This window comes from Scyliorhinus canicula, chromosome 11, assembly GCF_902713615.1.
Source record: "Scyliorhinus canicula chromosome 11, sScyCan1.1, whole genome shotgun sequence".
In the NCBI taxonomy this organism is placed as follows: domain Eukaryota; kingdom Metazoa; phylum Chordata; class Chondrichthyes; order Carcharhiniformes; family Scyliorhinidae; genus Scyliorhinus; species Scyliorhinus canicula.
This window is the reverse complement of record NC_052156.1, coordinates 23,227,733-23,235,224: the sequence shown is the minus strand read 5'-3', so window position 1 is coordinate 23,235,224 and position 7,492 is coordinate 23,227,733. Positions and strand designations below refer to the sequence as shown.

The 7,492-nt window shown below is 56.5% G+C and overlaps 1 protein-coding gene across 1 annotated transcript in view; it reads right to left on the bottom strand.

The window, feature by feature from the left end:
• The window catches only part of glt8d1 (glycosyltransferase 8 domain containing 1), a 48,635-nt gene that overhangs the window by 40,082 nt on the left and 1,061 nt on the right, over positions 1-7,492 (bottom strand). The gene's annotated exons all lie outside the window — the stretch shown is intronic.

The following is a 7,492-nucleotide window of genomic DNA, read 5'->3' as shown; positions in this document are numbered from 1 at the left end:
AATGAGGTGCTGACCTGGTGAAGCGACAATGCAGGAATACATGCAGGCTAAACAGTGGAACATGTGTTAGACAGAGAAAAATGATCGCGCAACCAACGGATCAGATCAAACCTCTGCGTCGTGCCACATCCAGTCAAGATGGCAGTGGAAAATTAAACAATTAAACGGAGGAGGCAGCTGACCAAAATTCCTAACCCCAATAATGGGGATCCCAGTTTATCAGTGCAAAAAGCAAGGTTGAAACATTTGTGAACATCTTCAGTCAGAAGCACAAAGCATATGATCCACCTTAGCCTCCTCCCAGGGTTTTCAAGTATCATTAGTGCCAATTCGCTCCACATGATATCAATAAATGGCTGATGGCACCGATACATCAAAACAACATTCTGGCTGTACTATTGAAACGTGCTCCAGAATTAGCCACAAGTTTGCCAAGCTGTTCCAGGACAGCAACACTATGGAAAATTGTCAATGTCCTGCCAATAAAATTACAGGACAAATCCAATCTGGCCAATTACTGCCTCATCAGTCTATTGTCAATTCATCAAGTGATGGAAGCTGTAATGTACAGCACTGTCGAGTGGCACAGCAATAACCTTCTCACCGATGCTCAGTTTGGGTTCCGCTGGGGCCATTCAGCTCCAAACCTCAATATAGTGTTGTTCCAAAAATGTACAAGAAAGTTGAATTCTTGAGGTGAGGTGGAGTGACTACTGCTGCTGCATTATGGCAGCATTTGAGGTACGGTGGCATTAAGAGTCCTAGTAGAATTGAAATTGTTCAGGACAGAAGAGAGGTGCAGCCCGAGCATACTTTTTACGTTGTGTGCCAATGTCACCTAAATAGGATAGATTCAGAACAGATAAAAATTGGGCATCCATGAGGTGCTGTGGGCCATTAAGGTGCAGTCAAATGCAGGCACAGCAAACTTGGTTTGGATCCTCAAATAGCTGGGTAAACGCCAGCCTGAATTCTCTGCCTCCTGCTGGATTTTAAGCAGGTCCTGTTCCTTTCCACGTCTGGAACCCTTCTTCCTTTTCTCTCTCTGCTGCTCCAAAAATGTATATTATTAAATGTCCTTTATCATAAACCTGGTTTCTGTCACGTTAACAAAGCATCTATTTTTGGTTTTCCTCACTAATGGGGCGCGATTCTCCGCACCCGCGGAAAATTGCAAAGTTGGCCGTGAAAACGGCCGACTTTTGCGACGGCCCGACACGGCCCATTTCCAGAGGTATTCACGTCCGGGAAATGGGCTAGGATCGGGGCCGCGTCAATCACGTGCGTGATGACGCTGGAACACGGCGACGCTACGACACGCCCACGTGACGCCGCCCGATGCTGTAAAAGGGCGCGGGCGAGCACAGAAACTAGGCCAGGATGTCGGAGCTCAGGAGAGCAGCCCCGCGATTCATTGAGGCTGACGTGGAGATGCTGCTTGAATCAATCGAGCAGAGGAGAGACATCATCTGCCCGCGTAGAGGGCATCGCCACCCTGCCAGCGCGGTGCGCCAGGCCTGGCGTGAGGTGGCTGCTGCCGTTAGTGCTGTGGGGCAGACCCCTCGCTCTGCAGACCAATGTCGGAAGAAGATGCACGACCTCACCAGGGCTGCCAGGGTAAGTGCCAAGAGGGTGCCCCCGGGTGACAACCATCCCCCCCCCCCCCCCCCCCCCCCCGGCACGGGGGGTGGAGGGGGATTGGGGCAGAGTGAGTTGAGGGTGGTTCACAAAGTAGTCACAGACCCAGCGCTCTGGCCCCCGTGGAGAGATGCAATGGTCTTATTACAACTTGACCCCCAAACTGTGCCAGTATCTGAATGGCCTGCTGATACCAGCCGTATTGTAATTATATACCTATGCCCCCTCCCCCAACAGGACAAGACCGCTCACAACACCCGTGAGCAGAACAAGACTGGAGGGGGTTCGCCCATCCTGCGCCCCCTCACCACGTTTGAGCAGAGGGCACTGGACCTTGTTGGGGGATCTGCCACCCGGGAGATCGCGCAATGCGAGGTTGGCGGAGCTGCAACAAGTGAGACAACCCTGCATGACAAACAACACCCCCCCTCCCCCATCCTCTGTCCCTTCACACTCTGCCCACTGGAACACCTCCCCCATCCTCTGTCCCTTCACACCCTGCCCACTTGGACACCTCCCCCATCCTCTGTCCCTTCACACCCTGCCCACTTGGACACCTCCCCCATCCTCTGTCCCTTCACACACCCTGCCCACTGGGACACCTCCCCCATCCTCTGTCCCTTCACACCCTGCCCACTTGGACACCTCCCCCATCCTCTGTCCCTTCACACACCCTGCCCACTGGGACACCGCCCCCATCCTCTGTCCCTTCACACACCCTGCCCACTGGGACACCTCCCCCATCCTCTGTCCCTTCACACACCTGCCCACTGGGACACCTCCTCCATCCTCTGTCCCTTCACACACCCTGCCCACTGGGACACCTCCCCCATCCTCTGTCCCTTCACACTCTGCCCACTGGAACACCTCCCCCATCCTCTGTCCCTTCACACCCTGCCCACTTGGACACCTCCCCCATCCTCTGTCCCTTCACACCCTGCCCACTTGGACACCTCCCCCATCCTCTGTCCCTTCACACACCCTGCCCACTGGGACACCTCCCCCATCCTCTGTCCCTTCACACCCTGCCCACTTGGACACCTCCCCCATCCTCTGTCCCTTCACACACCCTGACCACTGGGACACCGCCCCCATCCTCTGTCCCTTCACACACCCTGCCCACTGGGACACCTCCCCCATCCTCTGTCCCTTCACACACCCTGCCCACTGGGACACCTCCTCCATCCTCTGTCCCTTCACACACCCTGCCCACTGGGACACCTCCCCCATCCTCTGTCCCTTCACACACCCTGCCCACTGGGACACCTCCCCCATCCTCTGTCCCTTCACACCCTGCCCACTGGGACAGTCCAGTGCCCGGCCGAGCGAATCTAAATAACCCGTTTCATTCTCTTCCCTAGGACGTGATGCCGAACGACCAGGGCCGTCTGCCTCCAGGCAGACACAGGCATCTGCCCCCACTTCACCCAGGTCCGCACAAGAGAGGGTGCCCGATCAGCGGGGAGTCCCATCCTCCCCAACCGAATCTGTGGAGCAGGACGCCCAGAGGGCGGCGACAGAGCAAGAGAGAGAAATGGCCCGCGAACGCCCTGCGGCCTCTCAGCGGGCCGATGACATAGAGGAGGGGTGCACCCAATACGACCTCGAGCTTGCGGCACAGCTATCTCCCACACCATCCACCAACCCAGAGACACTCACCCCGGTTGGGCTATTTAGTGATGAGGCTCCTGGGTCACAGTCTGGGTCGCACATCACAGCTGAGCAGGTACAGCAGGTGGAGGTCGGAGCAGGCGAGGGCCCGGACTGGCAGAGGCCAGGCCAGGCCCAGCATGCAGCTGGCTCCCAGACGTTTCCCGAGTTCCTGGACTTTCTCAACCCACCCGCACAGCCGATGCATCAAGAAACCCAGGGACACAATGACGGGATGAGGGCTGTCTTCCAGACTCTGCAGATGCTGTTAGAGGAGTCGAACCGCGTCCACGAGCAGGGAGTGGTGCCGCTCATGGCAGCAACCCAGGCACGGGTGGCATCTGCGGTGGAGGCAATGGGTCAGGTTATGCAAGGCGTTGGGCTTAATGTGCACGCGTCATCCTTGGCCCTGAACAGGGTTGCCCTCTCACAGGCAGCAATGCGGCAGAGCCAACACGACATTGCCGGCGCGCTGCGGGCCTTGGCTGAGTCTCAGCAGGTCGTGGCCCAGTTGCAGCACGCCATGGCACAGTCACAGCAGTCAATGGCACAGTCCCAGAAGTCGATGGCACAGTCCCAGCAGTCAGTCGCGGAGAGCATCAACTGCCTGACACATGTGCTGGATGGTGTCGTGCACTCACAGGTTGAGATCGCACAGTCCCTGGCGGGAATGTCTAACTCCCTGGACTCCGTCTCTGCAAACCTTCGGATCCTGGTGGATACCGTTGCAGGCCTCCAGGACTGGCAGCGCCAGGTGTCGGTGGCGCGACGGGGCACCTTCCCGCTCGCACCTCTGTCCCAAAGTGAGGCCCGGGGGCCACCGGGCTCCCCGAGGGAGGAGGAGGTTTCGGGGCCCGTCCCATTAACTCCATCACGGGACGTCCCGGAATTCTCGGCCTCCCCCCGTCCCATCCCTGGATCATCGGGTGGGCAGCAGGCAGAACAGGGTGGCACAACGTCATCCGAGACGCCCGCAGAGCAGCCTGGCCCATCAAGGCCGGGTCGCCCCAGGAAACGCTTGCCGAAGGAGAAATGAGTCGAAGGGGGCTATTCGCAGCAGTCCTCCTCCACTCCTGCTGTATCATCTGGGGAATCACTTAGACGTAGTGGTAGGGCCCGTAAGGCAACAAAGAGAGACACTGAGTAAGTTGGCACGGGTGAAGGGCACAGTTTAGTTGTAGGGGCTAGGGCACCTGTAAATTTTTGTTCACATTAAACGCACTGTTCCACCTTACTTGTAATACCGTGTGATTGTTCCACAGCCACAGGAATCGTGATGGTGTCCGGGTGTCGCTGGGGTTGACGAGCGATGAAACTTCGGTGCCGGGTGTGCAGTCCCTTCCCCCCCACCCCCTCCCACAGCTAGCCCATGCGGGCACGTGATGGAGTGTCCGTGACGATCTCAGCGGCCACCAAGGTGGATGGTTCAGCTATTGCCATGGGTCAGACTCTCTCTAACGATTCTGAGCTCACAGCTCTTTGCAGAGCGGCCGGTCATCATTCCACATGGCACTGATCACACCCGCTGACACAGCCATCAATGTTGTGCCATACCGTCTGGACCCAGTGGTAAGGGTGATGTTGAAGTGGAGCAGTGTACACTGAGAAGGGGTTGGGGGGGGTTTGTGGTGGTGGCAGTTATGTGTTGACCCTCTGCACGACTAGCGATGCAGGTGGTGGTTTGGTGTTCAGCGGGGACGTCGCATACGACACGTGAACCGTGCTGCCACCAAGGCGTCGCGTGCCCGCCGTCCTCGCCTGGTCCGTCATGCTGCCTCTTGGACATCACCAGCACCAGGGTCGTGTCTGTGTGCTGCGCCCGCCACTCCGCCAGCCTCCTCCTCCTCCTCTGCTGGCACCACTGCCACTTGCTTCTCCCTCCGCCTCCTGCAGCAGGTCATCTCCCCTCTGCATCGCGATGTTGTGCAGCGCACAGCAGACCACAACAATGCGAGCGACCCTATCGGGTTGGTACTGCAGGGCCCCTCCGGAGCGGTCTAGGCACCTGAATCTCATCTTCAGGAGGCCAAGGCAGCGCTCCACCACACCCCTGGTTGCTGCATGGGCATCGTTGTATCGGGTTTCCGCATTGGTCTGAGGCCTCCGTATAGGCGTCATCAGCCAAGACCTCAGCGGATAACCCCTGTCGCCTAGCAACCAGCCCCTCTGCCGGGGGGGACGTCCCTCAAACATGGCAGGGATGAACGACTGCGCCAGTATGTAGGAGTCATGCACACTCCCTGGGAACCTTGCACAGACGTTCATGATCCTCATGTGGGGGTCGCATACTACCTGGATATTCATGGAGTATGTCGCCCTCCTGTTTGTGAACACGTCCCTGTCCCCTGCAGGCGGGCGCATGGGGACGTGAACGCAATCGATTGCCCTCTGCACCATTGGTATCCCGGCCACGCTGGCAAATCCACGAGCTCGTGAGTCTTGAGTTGCTCGGTCCTCGGGAAAGGTGATGTAGCGATCGGCGATGGCATAGAGGGCGTCGGTCACATCCAGGATACACCTGTGCACCGATGACTGGGAGATCCCGGAGAGGTCCCCGCTCGGAGACTGGAAGGAGCCGGTCGGATAGACGTTAAGAGCGACCGTCACCTTGATGGCAACCGGGATCGCGTGTCCTCCCCCCGTTCCACGTGGGGCGAGGTGCGCCACGAGGTGACATATGTATCACTGTCCGCCTACTCAGCCGGAGTCTCCTCCTGCAGGTGATGTCCGTCATTTTTAGGAAAGAGATCCGGGCACCTCGGCCTTGGTCGTCGCCTCTGGCGCCGTGGCTGCACCCTCACCCTTTCCTCCTCCCCCCCATGCTGCTCGACGACTGGCAACTCCTCGGCCCTTCCCTCTGCTGCTGCAGCTGGCCCTGCATCCACTGCGGGTTGTGGCTGTGGATGCTGCTGCATCTCCAAATGCAGTGCAGCGGCCCCAACCACTGCGCAGAACATAGCCGTTTTGGAGGGGGTGGGAGAATCGCGGGGGGTGCCAGGGCGGCGTGTCGTGATTCCCCCAGCCCTCCAGTGATTCTCCCACCCGGCGTGGGGAGCGGAGAATCGCGCCCCATGGATGATGCCGCAGCTGTCCCCTGCCGCCGGAGGAAAGGGGTGAACCGGCGGTCTCACATCGGAAAACACGGACGCCTAGCCGTTATACCCCTACGTTGGAGGCCGAAGTGGATGATCCAGACCCGGTGGATAAACGAAGCAGGAGACCAATGAGTCACGAGGACCACGGGGGCTCCTCGGACTTTGGGGGGGGGGGGGGGGGGGGGGTGTAATGACCTAGGCCAGGCCTTTGAGATTGGCCAATTAGAATATGAGTTCCCTGATTAGTGGCCCAATCAGGGAGCCCCTTTCTCTGTATAATATGGAGTGTCAGATCCCAGTGTAGATCCCAGCAAGCTGAATGCACCTGGTTGTTCAGCTGTTTGTTTTGTAAATAAAAGGAATTCTGGCGAAGGGACTTCTGCCTCCGTGAACGTATTACAGATGCATTACAATAAATCACCAAGGTTGCTTTGACAGCACCTTCCAAACCTGCAAGCTACATCACCTAGGAGGGCAAGGGGAGTAGATATATGGGAACACTACCACGGGAACATGTGAGTTTAGCTATACACCAACGTGGCTTAGAATTTTTCTGTTTCTTCATTGTCACTGGGTCAAACATCTGGAATTCCCTTCCTAACAGCAAGTGGGTATATCTATATTACATGGTCTGCAACAGTTAAAGAACGAGGCTTCCCACCACTTTTCCAAGGACAATTCAGGATGGGAACAAATGCTAACGTTTCCAGTAACACTCCTATCCCTTGAATGAATTTTAAAAATTGCAGAGAGGGAGTGCTCCAAAGAAGATCTACAGCAAAGTGAGAGAAAAAAAAATTATAGGATGGAAAAGAAGAATGAAATAGGGGAGAGATTAAAGTACTCAAGTAAAGAATATTGATCTGTACCAATGTCTCAAAAATCTTGCCTCTCTGTATGACAAAATCTCAGGATCCCAATGTTAGGCACTATTGCCAAGCTGCCAAGATCAATTTTTAGTGCTGCCAAAACATAAAAGCAGCCCATGTGCAATCGTTAGGACAGTACTACTCGAACTGTCAATGCAATATGGAAACCTCTCAAAGCCTATCCCGATTTGACCAAACTACACGAAGAGGGCAATTTGGCCATCTTTAGATATTACACCA